General features: G+C 35.4%; 1 protein-coding gene across 1 annotated transcript in view; it reads left to right on the plus strand.

Annotated features, from left to right (window-relative positions):
- Window positions 1-477: 477 nt before the first annotated feature.
- DISP1 (dispatched RND transporter family member 1) overlaps window positions 478-27819 on the plus strand; it is a 244296-nt gene continuing 216954 nt past the window's right edge. Inside the window, exon 1 of the mRNA XM_051993364.1 lies at window positions 478-619. The gene's annotated coding sequence lies outside the window, so the exon portion shown is untranslated. The remainder of the gene's footprint in view (window positions 620-27819) is intronic.

Consider the following 27819-nt stretch of genomic DNA (forward strand, 5'->3'; position numbering starts at 1 on the left):
CCGTATTTGATATATTATCTATAGTTGATATAAGTAATAGGGCAAGGAGAACGGGCTTCACTGGAGATCTTCAAAGACTGGACAGCCATGGGAACGCACACTGCTGGGAGATTCCTAATGCACTCAGAACCCTCCAAACCCTCTGAAGTCTAAGACTGAGGGCGGGGAAGAGGGAAGAAAGAGTCTCATTGTTTGTTACTTTCCACTCTGAGACCTAACTCCGCCCCCCTCCTGTTCTTTCTCTGGTTCGCGCCGCACCCTAGCCACGCCCCTTTCCCACCTTCGCCCTCCCTCGCCGGAGAGTGCTCTTTGGGGCTCCCAAAGGATTCCTACAGCCTACTCGTTTCGAGGTGACGTAACGTGACGTCTGGGAATCGGACCGAGAGCTGGCGAGACAGAGAAGGCGGGACTTCCTGTCCCACGCGGCAACCCTTTCCGTCCGGAGCCGGAAGAACGGGTCCCCGCTGGTGTTTGGGGCCCCCGGGCGGCTTGGAAGAGAAGGTGAGCTTTCAGAAAGCTTGTTCCCTCCCCGGAGGAACCCGAGCGTCTGGTCTCCTTAGAGAATGGCGCTCGGCCAGCCCGCTACCCCAGTGTTACGGGAGGGACCGGGGGATCGGAGGTGAGGGACTGGGGAGATCCCGGAGGTGGAGGGGGTGGGACCGGGAATCCCGCTGAGGCTGGCGCTAGGGAATCCCCACGAGGGATGGGGCCAGGGAAGCCCAGCTGGAGGGCAGCGGAGGCCGGCATAGATCGAGAGGCGAGGCGGGAGCACTCGGAGCGATGGGCACCTCGCAGGGCACGGGAAAGCCTGGGCGTGGGAAGGGCAGAGTCCGGGAGAGCTGGAAGGGACGGGAAAGGGGGCTGTCATCCCGACCCGGACGCGTGGAGAATGCCTCCAGGCGGGCGGGCGGGCAGCTGGCATGGGAAGCTTGGGGTCAGGGAGGAGGCAGCGTAGCTCGACCAGTAGGAGAGGGGTGGAGATGGAGCATTTTCTTTTGGGAATTCCCAAAGGAAAGGGCTGGGTTCTCCACTGCAAGAGGTAACCCCAACGCTCAGGGTTAGAAAAATGTGTTCCTGTGTGTACTGGAAACGCATCTGTCTCTACTTCATTTGCAATTAATCCTGTTTTTTGATGTAGGTATTTTTCTGTGTGGATTTCAGGGAAAGATTTTCCAATCCCACTGAAGACTTTTGAACTCTTCTTCACCCAGGTCTAATTTAATAGAGCTGCTTATGTTGCTTTCCGAATTCAAACTCATTATATTGTAAAATTCCCTTCATGCCTATTAAGCAGAATTGTTCTTTTTGGTTCCTTCTCACTCATTTTGTTGTATTTTTTATTATTTTGTTGCTTAATGAAAGAGTCCTCGACACTTTTTTTTTTTTTTTTGCTTTTACAAAGAAATTAAGAAAGTGACGCTTACCATTTGATGGTTTATACCTATAGTACATTGTTTATATGTCTTATCCTCTATTTCTCTATTCAGACATGCTCATTTTGATAGTCTGACATGTCTATTTTGATATACCAGATCATCTCCTAAATGTTAGTCTACTAGATAGTTCTTTTAGTTGTCTTTTTCATATTAAGAGAAATGCTTTTTTTCTTCTATTATTTTCCCCAATTCTGATAATTTTGAATAGATTAGAGGAAATGCTCCATTTTTCCCCATTAATTCTTCCCCAGTAATAGCCGTTCTGAACAGGACAAATGCTTTTCTCCTACTGCTCCCTCCCCAATTATGGCAATTTTGAATTAGGATGCAGTAATATTGATATTCTTAAAGGTCCTTTTCCTACACTTAGTCCAGTATAGAGTAAAACTTCTAATTGTATTGATCAGAATATATGAGATTGTTTTAAAATATAACATCAAAACCATATGAGCATTTTATTTTAATTAATTTTCAGTCTTGTAGCATACCTATATTTTGGTAATTTATTACTAATCTTAATTATCTTCTGTATTGTATGTGTACTGTTTATGTATCTACAAATAGGATACCTGAAGTCAAATACTGCTTCTAATACTGGTACAGTAAGCTTGGACCAGTCAGTTAAAATCTAATGCCTTAGACATTATCGAAGGCTGTGATGTAGAACTGGAATTGATCTGTACTGGTAAATGAGTTTCCTGAGAGAAATTTTCTATACCAATGAAATCATAAGTCTAGCTTATATACCTATACATAAAAGTGTGTATGTATGTATGTGTGTGTGTGTATATATATATATATATGTTACATAAACATCTACTCACTTAAATATAATTGTGAAGTCACACTCTTTCTGGCTATTAAGTAGCTACTAAGTTGTTTGCCCAGAAAATTTTCGATTTTAGCTAGGAAGAGTCAGTATTTCTATTAATAGTGTAAGTTGGTATTTGCTGATTGACAATTTTGCTTGTTTCAAGTGTTTGGCTTTTCAAGTATTTGCCTCTTTTACTTTGTAGGTAACTTCTAGTTTGGTTCAGTGACTCTTAACCTTTCCATGTTAAGTAGGGAACTGCTATTTGTAGTTGACAGTGAAGTGCCTTGCCACCTTTGTTATTACCTCAAAAATCACCTACAGGGTTACCCTGAAGATTTATGTTTGAGTGATAGATATTTAAGAGTATACCTGATACTAGCTTAGACATAGAACATAACATTGGCATAGACCATTGCTATAAAATATAGACTTAGTACCTTGAATGCTTTTCTTTTTTTGTCCTTCTTCCCTCTCTCTCTTCCTCCCTCCCTCCCTCTCTCCCTTCCTCTCTTCCTCCCTCCCTCCGTCCCTTCTTTCCCCTCTCCCTCCCTCCCTCCCTCTCTCCCTCCTTTCCTTCCTTCCTTCCTTCCTTCCTTCCTTCCTTCCTTCCTTCCTTCCTTCCTTCCTTCCTTCCTTCCTTCCTTCTTTAAGGGAATGGAGGAAAATTGCAGCAATATTTTAAAGTGTTTACATTAATTACCATATTCATTCTTAGAAATAGTTCTTAATTTTAATTAGTCCCTTCTCAAATAGGTCTTGATTTTGATTTGTTCATCTGATAAGGCTTGATTTTATTTTTCCATACACTTTAGATAAAAAAATTTTACCCAGCCCATTTCCCCTTCGTTTCTGGGAGAAAAGCAGTTGAGAAAGCATTCGAATCTTCAGACTTTAGTTCATGCTTGGAAGGAAGTTCTCGGAGCAGAAACACAAGAACATCTGTCTACTGGTGTGTAACAGTTTCTAGTAATGTATTTTAATTGCCCTGCATTCTAAATGATTTAAGATTCTTTATCCTCTGTTATAAACACAGAATAAATTTAAAGCTTTCTTACTTGTCTCTGGGTATATTGATTTCTGATTTTACATATATTATCTCTGAACATTAATTTTATTGTAAATGAGTCACTTGATTATTTGTAGACCTTGGGTGGAAAGGAATTTCTATGAGCCAGTACACAGTACTCTAGCTTTGAATACCAAATCAGACAAGCTTGCTAGAGAGAGGCCAGGACTATTTTTCTGACTAGCTGCTGTACAACTTGGAAGAAAATGGCTTCAGTTCTCCTAGTCCCAGCCTAGGTTGCTCAGTGTAACTGCTGAGTGGTAGAAACCTTGCTACTAGGAGAGTGATAGTCTGGTTATTAGATAGTCCTTTGATCTATTTGATTTGGGTTGGGCCCCGTGCTTAGTATAGAAATTGTCAGAAGCAGAGCCATAACACCAGTTCATCTGAAGGATCCAGGAGCCATTTTCTCCTGGAACTTGAAGTTCTTTTATCCTTGCAGTGTTGGGTTCATAACTGTAACTCCTGGCACGTTTCTATACCTTGGGATAGATTGATGAACTTGAATCAACTTCTTATGTTATTGAGAATTAATATGGTCTAGTGAAAAAAAATGTTGCACTTGAAGTCAGGAGAGAACTAGAGAGAAACAGAGAATTCAAATCCTACCTCTGGCTCTTAAGAATTTTGTTATTATGGCCAAGTCACCTTTCTGAGATTCTGTTTTTTCATTTGTATAACTGGGGTTTATAATTTCAATTCCCAGTGTTGCTTATGAGGTTTAGAAGAGGATTATATCAACTCATAGATTTCAAGCCTTAGAGACCATTTAGTACCCATTTTATAAATGAAATGGGTACTCAGACAAGTAGCAATATTTGTTCAGTCACCTTACAGTGCTATGTGAGTGTTAGTTCTTATTGATTTAAGTAACAAAACATTAAAGTAGACAGACCATATTATTTAGATTCAAATAAATTCTTTATTGATTAATAATATGCTTATGTTTTAACTCTTGCCTATGTGGAATTGGTATTGAAGTGGCATCCGCATAGTGAATAGATTACATTTGCAGATATTATATAGATTGTAAACTGATTGAGCTTAATATTTAAAATTTTTTAATTGTAAATGTCATTTAATAGACTTAATTTCTGATAATTAAAGAGAAAGTTTTTGATTGAAGTTTTGGAGGAAGTAGGTATTCAATTTAGTGAGTTTTGGGAGAGACTTCAGACATATGGTCAAACTGGAGAAAGATTCTGAATGCTAGAGGTCTACAGCATTTAAAATAGGTAAAGGGTTGACAGTGATGTTTGAAGTGTTAGAACCAAATTGTAGTTTTAGAATAGCACAGAAAAAAGGGATTAAGAACAATGTCTAGTTTGATGTCATAATACAATAATCGAAGGAAAGTAGTTGCAAAGCCTGGCAGAGAGTCTTAATGGGGTAACTGAGTGAGTGGAGCCTTTGAGAAAGAATCACATGAACACAATAAAAATATAGGAAGGAAATTCTGACGTAAGTATTTTGGTGAGAAAATAGAACAAGGAATGTCACCTTCATTAAATGTCACCTTTACTCTGTGCCACTTCCTGGCATTGAAATGACCCAAGGTTCTTAAAGACTGTACCACCGGAGTACAAGTTCTTTCAGATCTCACCAACTTGGGAAGGTTCTGAAGGATAGATTATACATTTACTGGCTAAGGAACAGTCTTGATAAGCTAATACTTCCATTATCAGGTTGGCTGCATGTGGCCACAGCAATTTTGAAAGACCCTCTACTAAATTAAAGAGGAGTTATGATCTTTATTAAAAGAGTACCCACAATGATTAAAATATGGATCTTTGAAATATTGAGGACAGAATTAGAAAATGATTCCTAGTATATTGGGCCTCAGCAATTATGTTGCTCAGCACCCATGAAGTGTTAACATAAAGCTAGTTAGCGAGGAAGTGTAAGACCTATACAAAGCTTCAGATGAATGAATGCACATGGTATGTTCAGGACACAGTAAATCAGTTTAATATGAACAAAGGATTCTTGCAGAGGGGTAGTAGAAGAGAAAAGCATAATAGAATTATAAAAGGGATTGAATGCCAGGTCAACATTAAATTTTATTCTGTAGGACTACATTTCTCGACTTAATTTGGCCACAGAACACTTTGGAATTGAGTTATATTGCTGGAAGCTATACATGTGGTTCTTGAACCTGGTGATAATTGAATCGCCTGAGGAAAAAAGGAAATGGGGAATCGTTTTGAGCAACATAGAAGAAACAGTATAAATAGACAAATTGCCTTTTGTAAATAGTTTTGATATAAACTATCAGTCTGAATATTGGCTATTCCTCTTAAAAAATACAGAGTTTTCTAAAGGGAGCCTGCAGCAGTGGATAGAATGTTGGATTTGGTATCAGGAGAGCTTTGAATTCAAATCTGGTATATTAAAAACCAGGGTAAAAACTAGGGTAGCGATTCTGGGTCATCTTCATAAACTCTGTATTCCTTCAGCCACAACCTAGGATTCAGTAATCTACTAAAAGTTCCAGAGAATGAAGGGAATTCCTATATCCAGAATACCCCTATATTACAGAACTTGCAGTTCCCACCTGTCTATATGGGCATATAGTCCTGAAAAAGTATCATATAAAATTTCCATACAAAATATATTTGTGAAAGGTTCTTTTTTTTCCAAAATCAAATAAAGGCATTTTATTCATTTTAAAATAATTTCTTTTTCTTTGTTATTGTCATTGTTATTCCTTATATAATAAGAATGCAATTCCAGACTATGTTCAAGTGTTTATATGAACTAAATATTGGGGAAGAGGATGGCTTCGATTCAGAGCCATATGATACATACTTTCATGTTTTGCATTTTAGATGGGGATAATATTACTAGCCTCAGTGTTCCCAGGGAACCCTTACTTTCATGACATTTAGCACAAGATTTCTGAACAACTAAGTTTAGAAAATGTTATAGCACTAGGAAACCATTGAAGGCTTGAGCTGGCAAGTAATCAGAGTTTTGTGAAGATATTTTTTCTGGTTCCATTGGGCAGTATAGATTTGAGAGTTGGGAAGCAGAGAAATCCATTAGGAAATGATTGTGGTGATCTAGGCAACAGGTGTTCAGTTCCTAGATGAAGACAGTAACTTAAGAGTGGAAAATAAGGGACAGATTTGAGGAGAGATTTTTTTTTTTTTTGATATGTTGGGGATAGGAGAAGTCAAAGGTAATTTTAAACCTAAATAATGGGAAAGAAATAGGGAAGTTTGGAGAGGAGCCCATGTTGAATGGGATAGATAGAAAAAGACTCTAAGGCAAGAGCTATTAATTTCCATGAAGAAGTACATATATTTTAGAGAATCCATGAACTTGGGTAGAAAAAAAAAATATCTTTATTTTCATTAAACTAAAACTTAGTATTTCCTTTAGTTTTTAAAAGCATTCTGAGAAGAGCTCTGTAGCCTTCACAAGATTACCAAATTGGTCCATGATACAGATAGAGAAGGTATATGTACCCAGAAATAATAATAAGAGAAAGCTGAAAAATTAAACTAAACAAAATCATTGCTATAGACAAAGACTTGTATCAACTTTATGGTAACAAATGGGTTAAAGGAAAAGAATTATAACATCTTTAGGCATAGGCAAAATATTTTGAAGTGCAAAAGTATGCCTTATTGCCTAAATAACAATACACAATGAAATCATCAATATTCAGTGCAGTTTATTTGAAATATAACATAAGCTAAATTAGAGTATTTGGCTTTAATTTTTGGAGCTTGAAATGGTATCATCCTAGGATGATATTCCTAAAGCATGGGTATGACCATGTTACCCTGCCTTCCCAAAGTAGCTCTAGAAACTCATCTTGCCTCTAGGACAATGGTTTTCAGTGCTCACAGGGCAGGCACAAAACTTTCAAGTGGGGCCAGAAGCAGATTAAAATATAATTGGAAATTATTTAACAAAATAAATAAAAATCAGTTCAATACAAATAATGTCAATTTGTGGTTATCTAAGTCAAAATGTGACCTCCGGGATGTGTTTCTTCTTAAGTTTGACACCACTACTCTAGGACAATGATACCTTGAAGTAAAATCTTCTTAATAAAAATATTTAGATGTTTTTATTTTTAGTATGGCAAATATAGTTATAAGCATAAACAAAACTTCTTTGGATGAGGGACTCATCAATTTCTAAAAGTATCAAGGAATCCTGAGATGAAAAATTTTGAGAATCTCTGCTTGAGGAGAAAATACAAATTTCTCTGGCATTCACAATCTGCTTTCAGCCTATTTTTCCAGGCTTATTACATATTACTCTCCTTAGCCAAATTAGCTTGCTCCCTTCACACAGCTCATTTCTCTACTCTCCCCCCCTTTTTTAAAAATACTGTTTCATAGACTCTCCAGTCTCTTTCAAAATACTGTTTAGTTATCACCTCCTGCAAGAAGGGTATCTTGCTGATGCCCTCACCAAAGAAATTACTTTGATAATCACTTTTCAGTGTTCATGTTGTTTTTTTCGAAAGTAAGCTCCTTGAAGGCAAGCCCTGACTACTTTTTGTTTTGTATCTCCAGGCACAGAATAAGCACTTCAAAAATTATTTTTAAAACATTAACTTTTTTTAATGAACAAATTTCTACTCTTTCTCTTACCATTTTCAAGTCTCTCTGAAGAAAAAAGAGAAAAAACAAAACTCCTGTAACAAGTTCACATAGCCAAGCAAAACAGCCCCACATTGGCTGTATTGGCAAAAACATTTCTCATTATATCTAGTCAGGAGGTGGGCAACACTTTAAATCATTGCTTCTCTGGAATTTTGGCTGATCAGTGTGTTGATCAGAATTCTTAAATCTTTCAAAATCTTTCATCTTTACAATGTTATGATTACAAAACTTGTTTGCCTGATTCTGCTCACTTCACTCTGCATCAGTTCAAAGTGAAGTTCAAGTGATAACAAATTTTTCCTACTCCTTTATTTATATATTCTATATGTATCTCCCTCAGTATATAGGATAACTCTCTTCCCTGGCCCAATTTCTCTTTTATTCCCTAGTGTGTCCTCCCCCTTCTTCTGCCTTTTAAAAATCATCAGAACAGAACAAAAATCACTTCCAAGCGCTTATTTGAAAGGTCCCTTCAAGAGCCTTATAGATAACATAGTTCTTGGGATGTTTGTATTAAACCCCCACACACATTAGAATGCAAAAATTTCATCCTTATGAAATCTTGACTGATTTCTTGCCTGTATTTACTTTTTAATGTTTCACTTTGTATTTTAAAGCTTCTAATAAGCTCTGATTAGGGATACTTAGAAGTCTTTAATTTCATTAATAATCTAATTTCCCCCCTGTAAGATTATATGTATTTTGCTGAATAAGTTTTTCTTGCTTGTAGACTTATATTCTTTTCTTTCTGTAATATCATTTCAAGCTTTCTGCTCCTAAATAGTGGTGGCCATCAAATAATGTGATTCTGACTATGAGTCCTGGATTATTTCTGGCTGCTTGCAATATGTTTACTTTTACCTGAAAGTTTGGATTTTGGCTTCAACATACTAGTTTTTATTTTGAAATTTCTTTTAGGAGGTAACCAGGGGAGTCTTTCTATTTCACTTTGCCCTCTTGTTCTAATTGAGATGGGCAATTTTCTTTCATGTTTTTCACATAAATATGTTATCTAAGCTTTTGTTGTTGTTGTTGTTATGGCTTTTAGGAGATAGTCTAATCATTTTAAAATTATTTCTCCTTGATTTGTCAGTTTTTAATTTGAGTGACCTTTTATTTTCTTCTATTTTTTTCAAATTTTCAACTTTATTTTAATCTTTTTATTGTCTTACTGAATTATTAACTTCTCTCAAATCCATTCTGATTTTTAGTGAGTTTGTTGCTTGAATAAAGCTTTTGTGCCAATCTGTAATTTTCTTTCCAAGCTCCTTATTTCTTTTTCACTGCTATCTTCTATTTTTTAATTTCATTTATAATACCATTTAAAAACTCATTTAAAAATATTTTCCCCACTTACATGTAAAGTCAATTTTTAATATTCATTAAAAAAAATTTGAGTTCCAAATCATTTTTCTGCCATCCTAGCCTCCTTCCTCTGTGAGATAGTAAGCAATTTGATATAGGTTATACATGTTCAATCATGCAAAATATATTACCATATTAGTCATGTTGTGAAAGAAGACATAGACCCAAAGGAATTAAAAAATATATATAGAAAGTGAAAAATAATACACTTTGATCTGCATTCATACTCCCTCAGTTCTTTCTCTAGAGATGAATAACATTTTTCATCATCTTGCATTATTATATTTCCAAGAATAGCTGTTATTCACAGTTGATCATCATACAGTATTGCTGCTACTGTGTACAATGGAAAACTCATTTTTAAAAATTCATGCATCATTTCTTCCAGGATTGATTTTGTGGGTAGATTATGTTTTTCTTTGAAGCTTTGCTTCTAAGTGCTTTGTAGTTATTCTCTTTTAAGTTTGTGACTTGGGCATCCTCAACTTCATAACAGTTTCTTTTCTGTTTATATATTGTCATTCTTCTAGTAATATGGAATTGGTATTTCTAGCCTAGCTGAGACCTCTTTTGGTGCTGTGATCTTATTTCTCTGACATTCCCACTACCATCGTCACTACCACCATCACTTTTCTGGGAGTACTGGTTCTAAAGAACCATGAAGAGTCCTGTGCTTACTGGCCTTGACTGCTAGTCTAGTCTAGTTTGGGGCTCAGATCTGCAATGGGGTTGCCCTACATGCCATAAATTGGAGTTCTGAGAGTTGAGTCTCTCTATACATTTAACCCCAGCTGCTACCCTAATCTAGGGGCTTGATTCCACTATTGTTGCTGGGCTAACCTGAATCAGAGTTCTAGGTACCCCTTTGATCAATTCTTTGTTGTTGGCTTGGGCCAAGAATTGATTTCTTAATCAGCTGTAGACATTCTGTGCTACTAGCCCAACTTGGAATTCTGAGTATTGGATCTGTGATTCTTGTTCTATAGTTCCTGCCCAGATTATTTGACTGTAGGTCAAATGTGTGATCTTGGGCTGGAAAGGTCACTGACAAATTTTTTCTTCAGTTTCCTGAATATTACTCTACTGTGAGTCTCCTCCTCTTTCTTTTTAAAAAAAGATATTTGCTTGTAGGTTTACATGCATCTTTTGTACATTGTGATAAAATTAGGAAAATTATTTCCACAGTAGTTTTGTAAATTTGGAAAACATGAAACTTTCTAGTGAATCACTCCTAATCAAATATAGTCACTTTTTATTTTGCTTTAATTTTACAAGTCTTAGGAGCTGAAAGGAGCTTCTAAAGATTTTTCAATTCAGCCCCATTTATTCAGATTGCCATCTAAATCATTTGGGGTAAATGGTTCTATAGCCTGTTTCATTATCTTCTCATTCTGTTGGTGAAATTTTTCCTTATCCTTCATTTTTTAAGCTCATTTGCTTATATTTAATTTTCTTCTGATATGGAAAACAGCTTCACTTGGTAAAAACTTTTCAGTGAGTTTCTTTGTACTTTTCTTCTTCGTTCTAGACACTCAATTCCTTGAAATGGATCTATTTTGCACCCCTTTTTTAAACCATTCATTCTGCAAATATTTTTTGAATGTTTGTCTTATTCAATGTTTCCTAAAGCCCTTTTATTTTTTCTCATCACTTTTGAAATAGTGACCAAAATTGAAAAATATAAACAAAATATTACTTACGTATTGTTATATACCAACTTTTTTTTTTAAATTAGAACCTCGATTTGTGTTGACTCTTCTCTCACAAAATTTGCTTTTAAAAAATGTTTGTTGACCCATATTCATCTCGTGATCAGTTATGATTTCTAGTTCCTTTTCTTCTGCATTTAGGATCATAGACTTTTAGCATTGAAAGGGGCATATAACACAACTCCCTGCATGACTGAAATCTGAAAAATAAGATCAAAAGCCCATTTATGCAACTAAAATATGCTTAGATTTTCTTTTCTACTCTAATTTTTGCTTTTATACTTTAGGGACTTTAAAATACCTACTATTTCCCTCTCAAAAACTCTGAATCACTATTGTAGTCACCCACAGGGGTATGTAACAGTTTCACTGTTACATACTTTTATTATAGTGAACTCTGAAGTTCTCCTCTCTGCTCATAAACAGCCATCTGTTCTATCCATCTGTTCTATCTTAACCTATTTTGTCCCATCTAAACCTATATTTCCCCTTCGTGACCAACAATCCCTCTTTCCTTATCCTCTTTTTGTTCTAGTTTATTACACACACTAGCTACATTTTCTTTTTAGAGTATTTTCCTGGTGACTGAACAATTCACCTATGCATTGTCCTTTACTTTTAATTCTCTTGCCTTAATATCCTATCACTATTTGTACTTTAGGGGTAAGCTCTACCTTGGTTTTTCCCCAGCTCAGTTTTTTCTATCCCTATGCTGCTATATGCTACAGTAGTTTATTGCTGATTTATCTTATCATATGTGAACCCTCTTTACTGACACAGGACTGCCAGCATGGTGTATCTTTATCAGAAAAGGTACTGTGCTCTATAAGCAAAGAAAAACTGAATTAGCCCAGAAAAAATGCGGGATGTGCAGAGTTACAGAAGGTACCCCAAATGTTCATATAGACTACTTGTATCTAACCTGTGGCAGAGCATTTTGAGCTCGTATTGGTCTGATCAGCCATTGTCAGACACATTAAAACAACTTGACTCCAACAGTGATATCATTAACAACCAACTCTTTTTGAAATTACTGTTTCAAGCCTCTTCAAGTCTTTTGCTTTAAGTTGAGTTAGAGTTGTTTCAGTGGAAGAGGTGGTCCTTTTTCTTGTCTAGGCTAACCTAGGTAATACTATCCCCCATGTCTTCTGATAAGTTTGCTCCTCTCATCATTTCTTCCACCTCCCATCTTAAGTCTCCTTATCTACTGTCTGCTGTACAGATATGTCCAGGTCTCCTGCATTCTTGACCCTACGTTTCCTTCAAATTATTATCTTATACAATTTATCCCCTTTTATAGTTGCCTATATTCATTTGTTTTTCTCCAAATATTCCCTTTTCTACCTGACCTCATTATTTTACTGAGACATCTCTCTAAGGTCAACAACAATCTTTTAGTTTTTTTTTTTTTTTCCTGATGATTTTCACTCTTCATTCTACTTGATTTTTTGGGGGTATTTTTGATATAGACAGACCTTTTCTTCTCTTCTTATTCTACTTTTTGGATTTTTGTGACACTACTTGCTCCTCATGTTCCTCCTATATTTTTGTCCATTTCCTTAGTTTTTGCTGGATACTTTTCCATTTCCCAAATCTTAAAGTTCTGTCTACATCTTTTTCTCAGTTCTCTCAATCTCATCAGTTTCCATGACTAATATGATCATCTTTATGAAGCTGACACTGAAATCTATATTTTTTAGCCCTGATCTCTTTGGAACTCCAATCCCATATCTCCTGCTGTGTCCTAGACAATTTCACCTAGATGTGCTCAAGTTCATCAGGTCTAGAAACTTAAAAAAAAATAGTATTTTATTTTTTCCAATTACATGTAAAGACAATTTTCAACATTAATTTTTAATAAGATTTTGAGTTCCAAACTGTTCTCTTTCTTTCTTCCCTTCCTTTTCTCCTTCCAAAGATGTTTAATTTGATATAGTTTATACAAGTACAATCTTGTAAAACTTAATTTATTTTCACTTTAATCATTTGTATAAGAAGAAACAGCTTTCAAACTTTCTCCTCCTAATTTCTGTATTTTTGATGATAGTACTATTCTTTTATTCATTCAGGTTTGGAATCTCACCTTTATTCTAGACTCTCTTCTCTCTGTCTCTCCTAAAGTGCTTCAAATCCTGATTGTGGAAGAAAGTAACTATTAAAGAAAAGCAAACAAAACAAACAAAACCCAACCCAATCCCAAACAAACGAAAAAAACTCACAAAACCGCCATGTTACATATCTCATCATGTGCCATTTTTGTCAATCTACAACCATAGTATTTCTTGTATCTGTTCTCTTCTATTCATTCGTATGCCATTGGCCTACTTTATGCCCTCATAATCTCTTATCTGGAGTATTATAATAGTCTCCTAATTGATGTTCCTGCTTCTGGATTTTTCACACTTCCCCAATCTCTTCACAGCTGCTGAAATACTATTCCTTTGTTATAAGTGTGACCATGTTATAGCTCTACTAAAAAATCTTCACTAGCTCCCTATTGCTTGTAAGATAAACTCTAAGACCCTCAAGCCTCAGATTATTTTATATTCTTTCACCTTGATGCATACTGATCCATACTGTCCTGAAGGGCCCAAATTTGGCTTTCACTTGCCTATATGCCTTTATATAGACTATCTCTGGAAAGTATTCTCTCCCCCCTGCCTTCCTTCTAGACATCTTTGGGTTTTTGTTTTGTTTGTTTGTTTGTTTGTTTTTAATGTTAAGTTTGGGTAAGTTGGCCAACTGTAAGATTTTTTTCCTTAATCCCATAATTTTGGGGGGTGCTTTCCTTTATATTATATTAATAAATCTGTTTACATATTGCATTTCTTCTAAAGAATATAAACTTCTTGAGGGCATGCACTGTTTTATTTTGTGTTTATTTATATAATACACCAATGCCTTATATAATATGATGGGCATACTCTTTGAGAATAATCCAGGATCATCTGAGACACTAGAGCTGGACTGAAAAATAGGTATTAATGCTAATTCACATTTTGTAAAATTAATAATAAAATCTGGCATTTATGGTTACAAATTGTTTTATATCCATTAATTTATTTGATTTCCACAACAATCCTATGAAATAGAAAAGCAGATATCATCTTTATTTTATAGATAAAGGGAACTAAATTTCTGGTGGGTAGAGACTTGCTTCAGATTACTGAATCTAAGGTTCTTTGATTTCTATTTCAAAAGTCAGTTCTGGTGTGGGTTTCTTGATGATCTCATCTCTTTCCTTCCTTCAATTCACCAGTCTTTCTGTTACTGATGTCTTATTTCATTCCTTACCATGAGAATACTAAACTTTCTTTTTCTGGTTTCTCAAAATCTCAGCTACATCTTGACTTCCTTACATTTAGAGCAAATAGTTTCATACTTTACCATGAGGCCTGAGCTCATATGAAGGAAATTGCTTCAACTTGCTCCTTTAATCATAAAGACTTATTAATACTCTCATTCACATTTTCTGTCCCTTTTGTATCAAAGGAAGAGCTAGCCCTACATTTTGCTAAGAAAATTCTATATCTAATCAAGAAATATACTGAAACCAGTGAGAGCTGATTGTTAAATTTTCAGTATGAGCATTTATTCCTTGGAAATTGTCAAACTTCACATTGAAACTGAATTCATTGTTTTGTTTTCTGTGGTTGGAATGTCTTCTGTTTCCCTCTTTGCCAATTGAATTCTTATCCATGCTTTTTAAAACCTTGTTTAAGTGCTACCTTATTCAAGTGCCTAGGGCTTTCCTTACTTGGTGCCTTCTGCTGGTAATGAAAGAACATGCTGAGTAATTATTTTATATAGAGCAATGAACTAATATACCTTTTAACATTACCTAGTATTAAAACATATCTAGGTTATTTAAAATGAAAAAAAAAAGGCATTTAGTTTGTGTTTTTGTTATTGTTTTTGCTTTTGAAACCTAACTCAATGGCCTCAAGGGTAATTCTGGTTTGTGGTTTATAACTACTAATCACCTCCCCTTTTGCTCATGCCAAAGACCTTACTACTCTTGCCAATGGACAAAGATGCTATTGTTACTCTTGGTGATCTGTAATCATCAAAGAGAAAAGAGTTTCAAGAATTTTCATGAAACACTGGACCTTGGACTATGTCCTGTACATCTGTTTTAAACCATGGAGGAAAAAAAAGACTTTGTAAAAATAAAGTGACAAAATAAGATTGTGTGTGTGTGTGTGTGTGTGTGTGTGTGTGTGTGTGTGTGTGCCTAAACATATAATTTATGATTAGTCAGGTGAAACTGTAGTGGAATTCTTTGAAGTAGGGGGAAAAAAAGGTAAATTTGGTTGGATTAATAATGAGGTTTTGTCTACTAACAAAGGAGAAAAAGATACCGAGCTATCTGACTAGGTAGTGCTATTTCACAAAAATAAATTTGGTTATATGTTAGGAAGAACTTAGTTGGTTAATAATGAAATGGATTACTTCATAAAGTGGCAGGCTTACCTAACACTGGAATTACTGCAACACATGATTGATGGCTTCTTTTAGGGGGATATAGGTGAAAGGGATGCCCGAATTGGGTAAGTGATTGGATTAGATGCCTAGATTGCTTTCTCCAGTCAGAAATTTCTATCAGTTAAGATATATTCTTAGATGTAATTAGAAGTGTAAGTTAATGCTATTAAGTATATTTGTCTTATTTCCCTAGTATGTATTGGGTAGGGCCACATAATAGTTCTAAAATTATTTTTGGTGATAGATGGGCTTGACAGTAGGGATAGGGAGGTAGAAAGTGTGTTCTTACCTCATTTTGATTCTTGGTCTAGCCTAATATTTTGTACACAATAAGTACTCAATAAATGTGTATTAAATTGAATCAATTGCTGCTGCCAGGAATAAAATTTTGCAAAACCTACATCTCTCCAGTTATCCCTTTTCAGATAAAGAAGTAGGTTGTTACCCTGTAGAAAGAGGATGCCTACTAAAAGTAATTACAAAAATATTTGAAACAGAAGGACTTTTGAAAATTTAATAATGATGAACCAGATACTTCTAGCATACTTTGTTAATTTTTGAAAAATTACATTTAGGAATTAATCTATTATCTTTTCTCATAGCAACATCTAAAGAAAAACAATGATAGAAAAAATGTTACTATCTTTTATAAACTCAGCTTTCTAAAAATTTATATTCTAATCACATATTAAAATTATTCAATGTATTTTTTTAAAGTTATAGAATGAAGACATCTGTTAACTATTATTTTTAATGTGCTATTTTTAGGGTTTTTTGTGTTAACATTTTAAATACTTTTGGTGCATTGTAGAAATACTAATGTATAAAATATCATACAGTGCTGGTAGAAAGAGAAATAGTTTTCTCCCTCCTTCCCTCCCATTGAATAATTTTAAAAGATTTTTAGCTTTGCTTTCATTGTACTCTGAGTTCTTCTTTGTATTTTGAAGATTTTAAAATTTTTAGTGAGCCTTCCAAGTCTTATCCCTATTGTGGGAATGAAGAACTCTGGTAAGCATATTGTTATACTGAGAAGCAGAATTGTTCCTGAAGTATAGAAATTTCCAAATGGAGATGGAGAATTGTAGCATGAGCTTGTGTTATGCCACAGATCACAGATTAAAAAAAAAATATTCAAGAAATGGAGATAAAGATGCTTCTGTGACCTGGTGACTTGCTTAATTTAAATCCCACTGAAAACCTTTGTGCTATAACTAAGGCTAGACTGGAAGGAATGGATTTACTGTTTATCAAGTCATATCTTATCATAGGATATGTGATTTCATGATGACAAAGAATATATGTCAAAATCTTATTACCTCAATGTAAAATCAGGTAAAACATGAGACTTTAGAGGGGAAGGGACAGAAATGAGTCAATGTATATATACTAAAGCCTAGTGTCAGAAGTGATCACTTCAGAACCTAGAGGCTTTTGAGTTACATCAAGCCAAAAAATATTAAGATAAAGTAGAAGAAAATATATGTTCTTTCCCCTCATTTCTGCTTCCCATATATTTCTCTCATAGTGCTGCTTGAATACTTTCACTCTAACTTGTTAATAAACAACTCCTCTGGGAACAAAGCTTCTTTTTTCACTGTCATACTGGTTGTGGAAGTGTTAGGTTGGTGTTGGACTCAGAAACAGGAAAATTGGCATTCAAATCCTGCCTTGGACTCTTCGTTTGTTAAGTGACGTTGGGCAAAGAAATCTCTTAACTTTTCTCAGGTTTAGAATTACCCCATCTGTAAAATAGAATTAATAATAATGTCTACCTCATAGTATCATTATGAGGATCAAAGGAGATAATAGAAAATACTTTACGTGCTTTGAAGTGTCCCATAAATGTTAGCAAATATATCGATTTGTGCTTTATATCATGTGACTAATGTGTCAATTTGCAAAGTTTTCTACTTTGAATGATATAATAATCTAGATCTCCAAAACTTAGAACAGCTAAATTTTCATTGTATATATGGGCAACTGTTGCCACCAGAGTCCCAAGAAAAGTTTGAAAAAAAAAGTTATTAATAGCTTGCCATCTTCCTTTATATACTCATTTTCTTGGTACCTTTGGGAGTCCCCAGTTGCCTTTCTCCTGGAACGTAATGCATTTAATGAACCCTTCTGGCTGTCCAGAGCCTTCCATTGCAGAATGATATTCAGGCTTGTCTTCCTTCAATTTTTTCATGTTTCAAAATGACTTACCCTCTAATCTCCTTTCCCCCCTTATAAAAATTTCTGTTCGTGTATGTCAGATGGTAGATGATTAAAATAAAGTGAAAAACACTGGGAGCCTTAAGGTCTTCCTCACCTGGATCTCCACCCAATAGTATTTTCATTTAGAAAAGGACTAGGTAATTCAAATTAATCTGTAATTGGCAGAATATTACTCTCAAAAATAGTTCCTACAGAGATGGTGAGAGTAATATGTTTTCATCAGGCATCTCTCTTCCATGTAACTTGGTGGAGTTTTTTTCCTTCAAAATAATAATAATATTAATAAGATTTACAACTTTTTCCTCTCTAGAGAAAGGAAATATCCTTACAATTCCAAAATGTACAACTACTCTTTTGAAAAAAAAACAAAGCAACTTTCATTTCCAAAAAAACTATCAAATTATTTAGACTATGTTAATTTTAGCTAATTACTTTTGGTATACACATGTTCTTTTAAAGGAAGTTTGTTTTACTAGTTATTATTTTAAAAATACTTTTTAGTGAAGTTAGTTTATGACTTATTTAAATTTTTATTTGAAGATGAGATACAAACATGGCAATGTGCCTTACACACAGATGCTCAATAAATATTTATTGAATGAATGAAATAATGAGGATAGGTGGCAGATAAAGTATGGGAGCAATTCACATAAAAATTCATTTTACCTGGAATGTGAGGGCAAAACATTTCTCCGATTACAATATGCTGCAGGGCAGGAATTTAAGCTTTGTGATAATCACTCAGAGTCCTTTTTACTTTCAGTATGGGGTTATTCTGGAATGAAATTAATAAAATGGGAGATAGGGAAGATATTTCCATCTCTGTAGGAACTATTTTTGAGAGTTGCATTCTTTTCAATCCTAGGTAAAAAGATTGATATGAAAATGGAGGGAAAGTTATTGGCTATTTAATAAGTAATCATTAAACCCTTGACCAAGAAACTAGCTCTGATAATGAGATTTTGCCAAGTATAGCTCAGTCTCAAATAGCTCCTCTGGGTGTGGTATATAATCTCAAACATTCTTTGGAATTTTTGCATTTCTTCATCTCCTAAAGATGTGTTTTTCACCTAGGTTTGATTCTGTTACCCAGAGCATGCACTTATTTTCTTGGATTGAGTATTAAGGTTGAAGAAAAATTGAAATTCTAGCATTATTAGCATTGAATACCACTGGCTGAGCTAGTGCTTACTTATATTTATTTGTTCTTTGAGAACAGAATGAACTGTAAATTTCTAATGTCAATTCAATCAAACAAGCATTTTTAAAATTTCCTACTCTATAGGAAGCATGGGGATACCAAGGCCAAAACAAAACAATCTTTGCCCTTAGGCAATTTATGTTTCTGAAGGTGGGCAAGTTGGGGGTAATTTCTACAATTAAGAAAATGCAAAATGTATAAAAAGAAAATTTTCAATGTTGGAAAATACTAGTAATTAAGAGTGGGAGAAGATAAATTGTGTCTAGGAGATGACACTTGAATTGAACCTTGAAAGAATAGAGTGAATCCAAGAGGCGGAGATGATGAAGGGTGTTCTAGTCATAGAGGGCAGTTTGTATGAAACAGTGGATATGGGAAATGTGTTATCAGAAGACTGTGGAACTTAGCAGAGTTGGGGAATAAACTCAGTCTGAGCTACCATTGCTCACTGCTTCCCTAGTTGCAAGGTATTCCAGGAATAATGTTACAATCAACTATCCTTTACAATTTTAGAAGAATCCTTACTTCAGTGATTGTCATGAGAAGTGGGTGTGTTCCCCAAGTGAGAGACACACTGAATACAGAAGTGAGAGCAAGTTGTATATCTGAGTTACAATTGGTCAGATTTACAATCTGAGTTACAGTTTCTGGAATTTACAATCCTCTTTATTCACCCATTCCATATATTAAGAGACTTATGCCCTGTCATTGCCCCTAGCCAGTTTAAGTCTGGGCCCCTTTATCTGCAGTTTTGTTGTTTAGCCAGTTTCTTGACTCAATCAGTGATTGGTTGGCGATATCTTAACAAGATATTCCACCCTTCCCTTCCTCCTGTTTTTGACATAATGGAAACCTAACTTCTCAGACTCCTCACAATTAGAATGCCACGAATATGAAATAGTGGGCTCAGGGCTGGAATGTAGAGTACATGAAAGTGGTATAAGGTAAAATCCACATGCAAAGTTGGGTTGGAGTCAGTAAAGGGATTAAATGCCCTTTTATTCTTATGTAATGGGGATGCTTCACATATACAGATGGGATGGTTGTCACCACATGTAGAACATAAAAAGCTTGTTTCAAGAAGAATCAGGATGACATCTAAGAGAAGTGAGGAACATGCATAAATGGTTCCACTTGACTAACCATTGTTGAAGAAGAGCCTATTTGATTGTCTACAGCATTGTTATCACACTCAAATAGAATGATTTTTATATTAACTTAGAAAATCACAGCTAATCATTATATGTGTTATATCAGATTTTTATTTATTTTGTTTTGGTTCTGGCCACATTGGGGAGTTCTGCCAGACTCAAGAGAGGTGTGGATTTGACACCTCTGGTTTACAAAAGTATTCAAAAAGGCTTATCAATTTCATTTTCAGCTCTCTTAGCCTCTTTTGCTTCTGAGGGATCTCAGTAATTCCTTCATCATCTTCAGGAGTTCCTTTAAGTTCCTTTTTTGAACAGAAGCTAAGACAGGAACTTATACATTAGAGATGCTGCCAATGGACGTAAAGTTTATGGTGTTTATGCAATGGAGAAATTAACCCGACTTTCCCCCCTCCTTCCTTATCTTGACTAAGGGTATGGGAGGAGAGTGTACTTGATAATTGATGCTAATTGGGTATTGGGTAAATGAAACTGGGATGCTAGTTACAGTTACCACCTCCACACCTAAGTAGGTGGGAATAGAGAGAGAAATACTCCCCAAACCCTCCAGACACCTTTTTGGAATACAAAGAGATGTAAAAAGAACTAAGATTCTCTTTAAGATGTCTTCTTTATGCTTGGGCCATCAATACTACTGGCTGCAACACCTGACTGCAACACCAATTCCCAAACTCTTGTGGTTTGTTCTCTAACCTTTTCAGAACTCTCAAGGCTAGAAAGATTCTACTACTCATTAAATTGAAGAAGGGACCCCAAAACTCTAAAAATTCTTGAAGGAGAAAATCTCCTTCAACTCTGCCTCAGTGAGGGACCCCACCTGAGGGACAAACAGTTCCATTCTGTTATCTAAGAGACTCATTCAGTTCAAATTCCAGCTCAAACTGAAACCCAGCAGATGAGCCAACCTGGGATTCCACCCACGAGTTCCCTTCAGCTTGTAGCTAAAGCTCCTATTATAAAAGAGCCAAACTAAAATCCTCTCTTTGCAGAGATTCTAAACATGCCATGCTATGCCAAGGAGCCTCTGTCCACTGGAATATTCTTTTCTAGTGTCACCCTCTCTTTACCTTCACTTATTTCCCTAAAGAGACTTTATGCCTCTCTGTCAGGATTTCTCTACTAGAAACATTACTCCCCTGTGGGGATCTTTCCAATTAGGAATTCAGCCTTTCTATTCATGCTTAGCAAAGACTGACTTCCCAGTGCCTATCATAAACTTCTTTTATCAGTCTAGCTTTTCGGGTTCATAAATTATGAAGGACCTCTGTCCCACCAGAAGGGGCTTCCCAAAACTCCCTATCCATATGCCTAATCCCAAGGGAAACTAGGGGAGCCAAACCTCTTCATTTGGTTCCCTGAACCCTGAACTTGCCACTAACCTTATCATTTAACTCCCTGACCACCAGAAACCCTAATCTCCCCATTTGGTTCCCAGAATCTAATTTCATCCTTTGGTTCCCTGACCAAGAATTGAACCTGGGCTGCAGCGGCCGAATCCTAACCACTAGACCACTAGGGATTGGAGAACATTTCTCCCCAGGTGCGTAGCCTGATGGAGACCAGAGATCAGTTTCCATTGACTTGTCTCTGAAATTAAGAGGTGGTCTGAGGGTGTTTGAAACCAGCCAGAGGAAGAAAGGGTATACTCCCTTTCCTCTGCAAGAGCTTTTTCCGGTGAGCTATAGGAAGGAACAAAAGACTCGGGCAGCTGGGGAATTAAAGGTGCCGTAGTCAATAGTGAAAGGGCATCAGCTTTAGCCAATAGATCTCCAAACCTATTTCCTCTGGCCTGAAGTGAATCTCCCTTCTGATGTCCTTTACAGAACATAACTGAGACCTTTCTGGGTTCATGGACAGCTTGCAATAGGTGCAGAATTTCTGTATGTTTAATGGGAGGGTTTTTTGCTGTCAATAAGTCCCTTTCTTTCCAAATAGCTCTGTGAGCATGCAAGATATGAAAAACATATTTGGAATCAGTATGGATGTTGACTCTCATTCTCTTCCCCAGTTCTAAACCTCTGGTTAGAGTTATGAGCTCAGCCTTCTCAGCAGAAGTCCCAGGAAGCAATGGCTTAGCTTCTAGGGTGGTATGAAGAGACACTGCTGAATAACTTGCTTTTCTCTCCCCCTTCTCAAAAAAGTTAGATCCATCTGTAAACCACTCTCCATATGGGTTCTCAAGGGGGATCTCCCTTATGTCAGATTGCTGGAGTAGACAGAATCTATAACTTCCTTGCAATTATGGACACTCTCTCCTGGTTGAGAGACGTCGGGGAGAAGAGTGGCAAGATTTAAAGTGTGACAGACTTGGAGATTCAGGTCAGGGATATTTAGCAGGAGGGCCTGGTACCTAGTAAGCCTCTGGAATAGGGTTGGATATATGGACATGAATAATGCTTAGCCCTCAATCTCAGTAGGTTGATGGTTTAATAGGGAGATCAGATAATCTATGACTTACACAGATTAGAATATATCCAGAAGAAGTACAAAGTACCTCAAAAAATTAGTTTGTTTTGTTATAATCACTTCCCAGAGGTGAGATGGATTAATATTAGTTGGTATTTTCAAAAAATCATTATTACATTTGATTACTAAATTCAGGAATTGAACCTCTAAGTAGAAACTTTGAAGTCTTTTCTTTAACTATGGTTGAAGACATTTGATTTTTTGTTCCTGTTATACAGGATGTTATATTGTTTTGAAATGTTTTAGTAGACAAGATTTATGCTTTTTATTCTGTACATAATAACAAAGCTGTTTCTAAGAACTTCTTATAAAATTTTTCTATTTGGCATTTACTTTTTTTTTAGATTCTGTGCATAAGTGTAGGATTTTCCATTTCCATAGTAAGAATTTTGTTTTCTTATAGCAGCTGGTCCCTTGAAAAACATGGAGTCACAAATTTTGCCTCTATTAAAGCTTTCCTCCTCCTTGGTTAAATTTACTCTACTTACTAACTCAGCTCAGTATGTATACTTGGAACGTGGGTATGGTAATGTACTCTTAATTATCTGCAATAATGAAAGTGAGCAGCTATAATATTTATCCTATCTTGGAAATTAATAATGTAATTTCCTCCTTTCTTTTCTTGTTCCTAACGAGGGGCAGATTTAACATTCTTTATGATTTGCAAAGTCAGTATGATTATTAATTCTCATTTTCCGAATATGTGGGTGAAAGAATTTGGGAAAAAGATAGAGAGTAGAAGAAAATCTTTCCGGAATTTAAAATTTGTTATAGGATAGACCAGAAGTTGTTAATTGGTGATTAATGTTATCCTTTATAATTGTATAGTTAGATTAAGTGGAATATTTTATGACAATATTCCTTTCAGGTTATAACCCAATATAAATTTTGGGGAGATATGATTTGACCTGTAACTTGTCATAATCCTTATAAGAATTTGCTTATTTGTTATAAAAAATAAGAACAAATATTTACTACAGCAATTTTATTTATTGATAAGTATGTTATTTTAAAATTTATCTGGTATAAATTATTTTAATGCCATGTTAGAATTACCTTTATCTTTTTCATTGCCTTTAAAAAGAAGTAAATCTATAGGAAGTAGTAGCTGGAGTATCTTAATTTGGCTATTACATTTTATATTCTTGGCATTATGGGTTATTTGAGGGAAAAAACTTTAAAATTGGATCTTATCCTGCTTGTGAGACTCCAAACATGTTTGTATTTACTTTTGGGAAAAGCAATAATTGTTGAAACATTTCTCTTAGTCTAAACAATCTGTTTTATTAGGAAACTTAAAAAAACACTCTTTTGAGAAAAAAAATACAGAAAAAGACCTGATGATAAATATGATAGAATACTGTATTGAAGTAATGCTCTTTCATATAAAAAATATTGAATTACTTAATAAGTAAAAAATAAATGAGAGAAATTTTCTTTTTTAGTTTTAGCCTAGTGACCCAAATTTAATGACCTATATATATTTGTCTAAATATTCTGCAGTGAATCTGAGCCTCTCAGCTTTGCCAAATTGTCTGTAACATGTTATGTTTTAAAATTACATTTTGTCTTGTTCATGTTATTACATGCTTATAAAAAGAAAGGGGGAGAGGATTAGGAGTTTATTTTAGAAATGATATTTGTCATTTCTTTGAGTTTCAAAGGTCTAACAGGTCCAGAAGGTAAAGTAATGCTAAGGACATCCCATTAGAGACAATCATAAGAAGTAGATGCAGTGTACTTAGAACAAGAAAACATGGTTTTTGAAAATCAAGAATTTTATCCCATTTTCTCTCCCAAGTTAGATACTTATATTATTATGTGCTACTTTGTTCAAGAAATATTTGTTAAATAAATGATTAGATCTTAACATGAAAAAACTAAAATGTTCTAACAATTCCAATCATTTGGTATTTGTTTACCCTTGTACTTTAGTTCAAGAATGAGCCAAGAAATTACTTGCTTTGAACATGGGTTATTGTGTTGTAAAGCTCATAGACAAGCAAATGTTTTAACAAGATTTGTAACATAAAGCTGAAATCGCTGTGATCATGATAAGACCTATTTGTATTGGGATTCCCTAATGGCAGAATTCTGAGAGCTTAATAAATAGAAGTGTCCCATTTCAGGATTGCAAGTGAGCACAGATGCCATTTAGTCCAATGTTTAAATGAACAAGAATTTTCTTTTCAATGTAAATCCAATGAATCTACTTGCTCCTTAGGCAACCCCTTTCAATTTGTATAACTCTAATTGTTGGGAGGTTTTTTCCCCTTGCATCAAACCTAAATTTGTGTCTCTGAAACTTCTACCTATTGTTCTTGGTTCTGTCTTCTGAGCCCAAACAGAACAAATTAATCTGTTTTCTGAGTGTTGATCAGTTGTTCAATCATGTCTAACTCTTCATGACCATATGGGCCTTCTGTTCTCTACTATTTTGCCAAGTTTGTCCAAGCTCATGTTCTTTCTTTCCATGACACTGTTCATCTGTTCATCTCATTCTCTGCTGTCCCCTTCTCCTTTTGCCTTTCCCAACATCAGGGTCTTTTCTGATGAGTCCTGTCTTCTCATTATGTAGCCAAGGTACTTAAACATCAGCTTCAGTATGTAATTTCCAATTAATAATTTATAAATTAATTTTTAAAAGTATTGACCCATTTAATCTCCTTGTTGTTCAAGAGGCTCTGAAAAGTCTTTATTACCACAATTTGAAAACATCAATTTGCAGTGCACAGCTTTCCCATACATTAGTCCTGGAAAAACTATAGCTTTCACTATCTGGACTTTTATCAATAAGGTGATATTTCTGCATTTTAATACACTGTCCAGATTTGTCATAGCTTTCCTTCCAAGGAGCAAGCATTTTTAAATTTCATGGCTGCAGTCACCATATGCAAAGATCTTTGAGCCCATGAATATAGTTTGACCTTGCTTCTATTACTTCTACTTCTATTTGTCAGGAAGTTTTGGGCGCAGTTGTCAAGGTCTGTTAAGTGTTAAGTTTAAAACCAGCTTTTATACTCTCTTCTTTCACCCTCATTAGGAGGCTTCTTAATTCTTCTTCATTTCTGCCATCAGAATGATATTTCTGCATATTTAAGATTGTTGATATTTCTCCCAGCAACCTTAATTCTATCTTTTGATTCATCCAGCTTGGCATTTCTCATGATGCCTATGAATATAAGTTCAATAAATAAGGTGATGATATACAGCCTTGTCATATATTCCTTTTCCAATCTTAAACCATTCAGTTGCTCCATGTTGGATTCTAACTGTTGCTTCTTGACCCAAATACATCTTACTCAGATGACAAGTAAGATGATCTGATATTCTTATCTCTTTGAGAACTTACCACATTTTATTGTTATCCACACAGTCAAGGCTTTAGTGTAGTCAATGAAATAGAAATAGTTGTTTTTATTTGAACTTTTTTGCTTTCTTCATAATCCAGTTAATGTTGGAATTTTTTTTCCCTCATTCTGCTTTTTGAAAACCTGCCTGCTCTTCCTGTGATTCTCAGTTTACGTATTGCTGAGACCTAGTTTGCAGAATCTTAATCATAACCTTGCTGGTCTATGAAATGAAATGAACATAATTGTTCAGTAATTTGAACATTCCTTTGCATTGCCCTTCTTTAGGATTGGGATGTAAATGACATTTTCAAACCCAGTGGCCATTGTGAGGTTTTCCAAATTTGCTTACATATTGAGTACAGCATTTCAACAGCACCATCTTTTAGGATGTAATGTAGCTCAGCTGGAATTCCATCACGTCCATTAGTCTTACCGTTAGCAATGTTTTCTAATACTCACTTGATTTCATTCTATAGGATGTCTGGCTGTAGATTAGTAAGCATACCATCATTGTTATCAGTGATATTAGATCTATATGTTCTTGTTCCCTTTTCTTAATCTCTTCTACTTCTGTTAAATCCATACCATTTTTGTCTTTTATCATGCTGATTTTTGCATGAAATGTTCCTTAATATCTCTAGTGTTCTTGAAGATATCTCTTCTGTTTTGCATTCTGTTGTTTTCTTCTATTTCTTTCCATTGCTCATTTAAGAAAATCTTTTCATCTCTCTTTTCTATTCTCTAGAATTCTGCATTCATTTGGGTATATCTTTTTCTTTCTCCTTTACTATTCCCTTTCCTTCTTTCTTTAGCATTTTGCAAAGCCTCATCAGATAGCCATTTTGCTTTCTTGCTCTTCTTTTTTTGGGGGTATGTTTTTTGTTACTTCCTACTGAACGATATTGTGACCGTTTGTTTTTTAGTTCTTCAGGTTCTCTTATCTACCAAATCTATTTATCATCTTCACTTCATATTTATAAGGGATGTAATTTAGATCATACTTATGTGCTCTGATGATTTTCCCTCCTTTGCTCAATTTAAGTCTGAATTTAAGGTTATGGTCTTAGCCACAGTCTGCTCCAAGGCTTATTTTAATTGACTATATAGACCTTCTCCATCTTTGGCTGTAAATTATATAATCAATCTGATTTCTATGTTGACCCTCTGTTTATGTTCTTTTGTATAGATGACTATACTTAAAAGTATATGATGACTGTGTTAGCATCCTGGATACCTTAGAATCATCTGGAGTCAGGATAAGCAAAAGTCCTTGATCTTTGTTCTTTGTCTTTAGGGGTAGGATTGAATTGGATGGAAGCAGAATCTCCGCGACCTTCCTTCTTCGTCTCCCGCCCAGAAGTGATCCTGGCTAGTCTTACTCCACCCCCTAGTCCCTCCTACAATTCTCTGTATACACCAATTATCTAGCCAGCACAGGATAGTGGGAAGGGCCATTTTCCAAGCACATGTTAATAGAGTATTGTCCAATCAGTAATTACCCTTAAGTGCTCGGTTATCTGACCTCAGTGCATCAACTCAAGAGTTTCAGCCCTTTACATCTCCCACTTTCTTTTGTTTTAGAACACAGGTGGTCACACCATCCCTGACTTCTCAGGGAGGTGAGAACCCCAAAAAGGAGGTGATCACGCCCTCCTTGACTTCTCAGGAAAGGAGGTGAAAACACCTCAGGAATCATTGGATTTTCTGAGAAATGATAACACTATTGCAGGACTTCAAAATCTGCAGGCATCATTGGATTCCCTAACACATAAAAAGACTATTGCAGTACTTCAAAAACTTGCGGGGATCATCGGATTCCCTGACACACGTGAAGCAATGGACAATAAATTGGTTTTGGACTATCTCTTGGCTGCTGAAGAAGGCATATGTGTGATTGTTATTTACATACA

This window comes from Antechinus flavipes, chromosome 4 (assembly GCF_016432865.1).
Source record: "Antechinus flavipes isolate AdamAnt ecotype Samford, QLD, Australia chromosome 4, AdamAnt_v2, whole genome shotgun sequence".
Taxonomy (NCBI): Eukaryota; Metazoa; Chordata; class Mammalia; order Dasyuromorphia; family Dasyuridae; genus Antechinus; species Antechinus flavipes.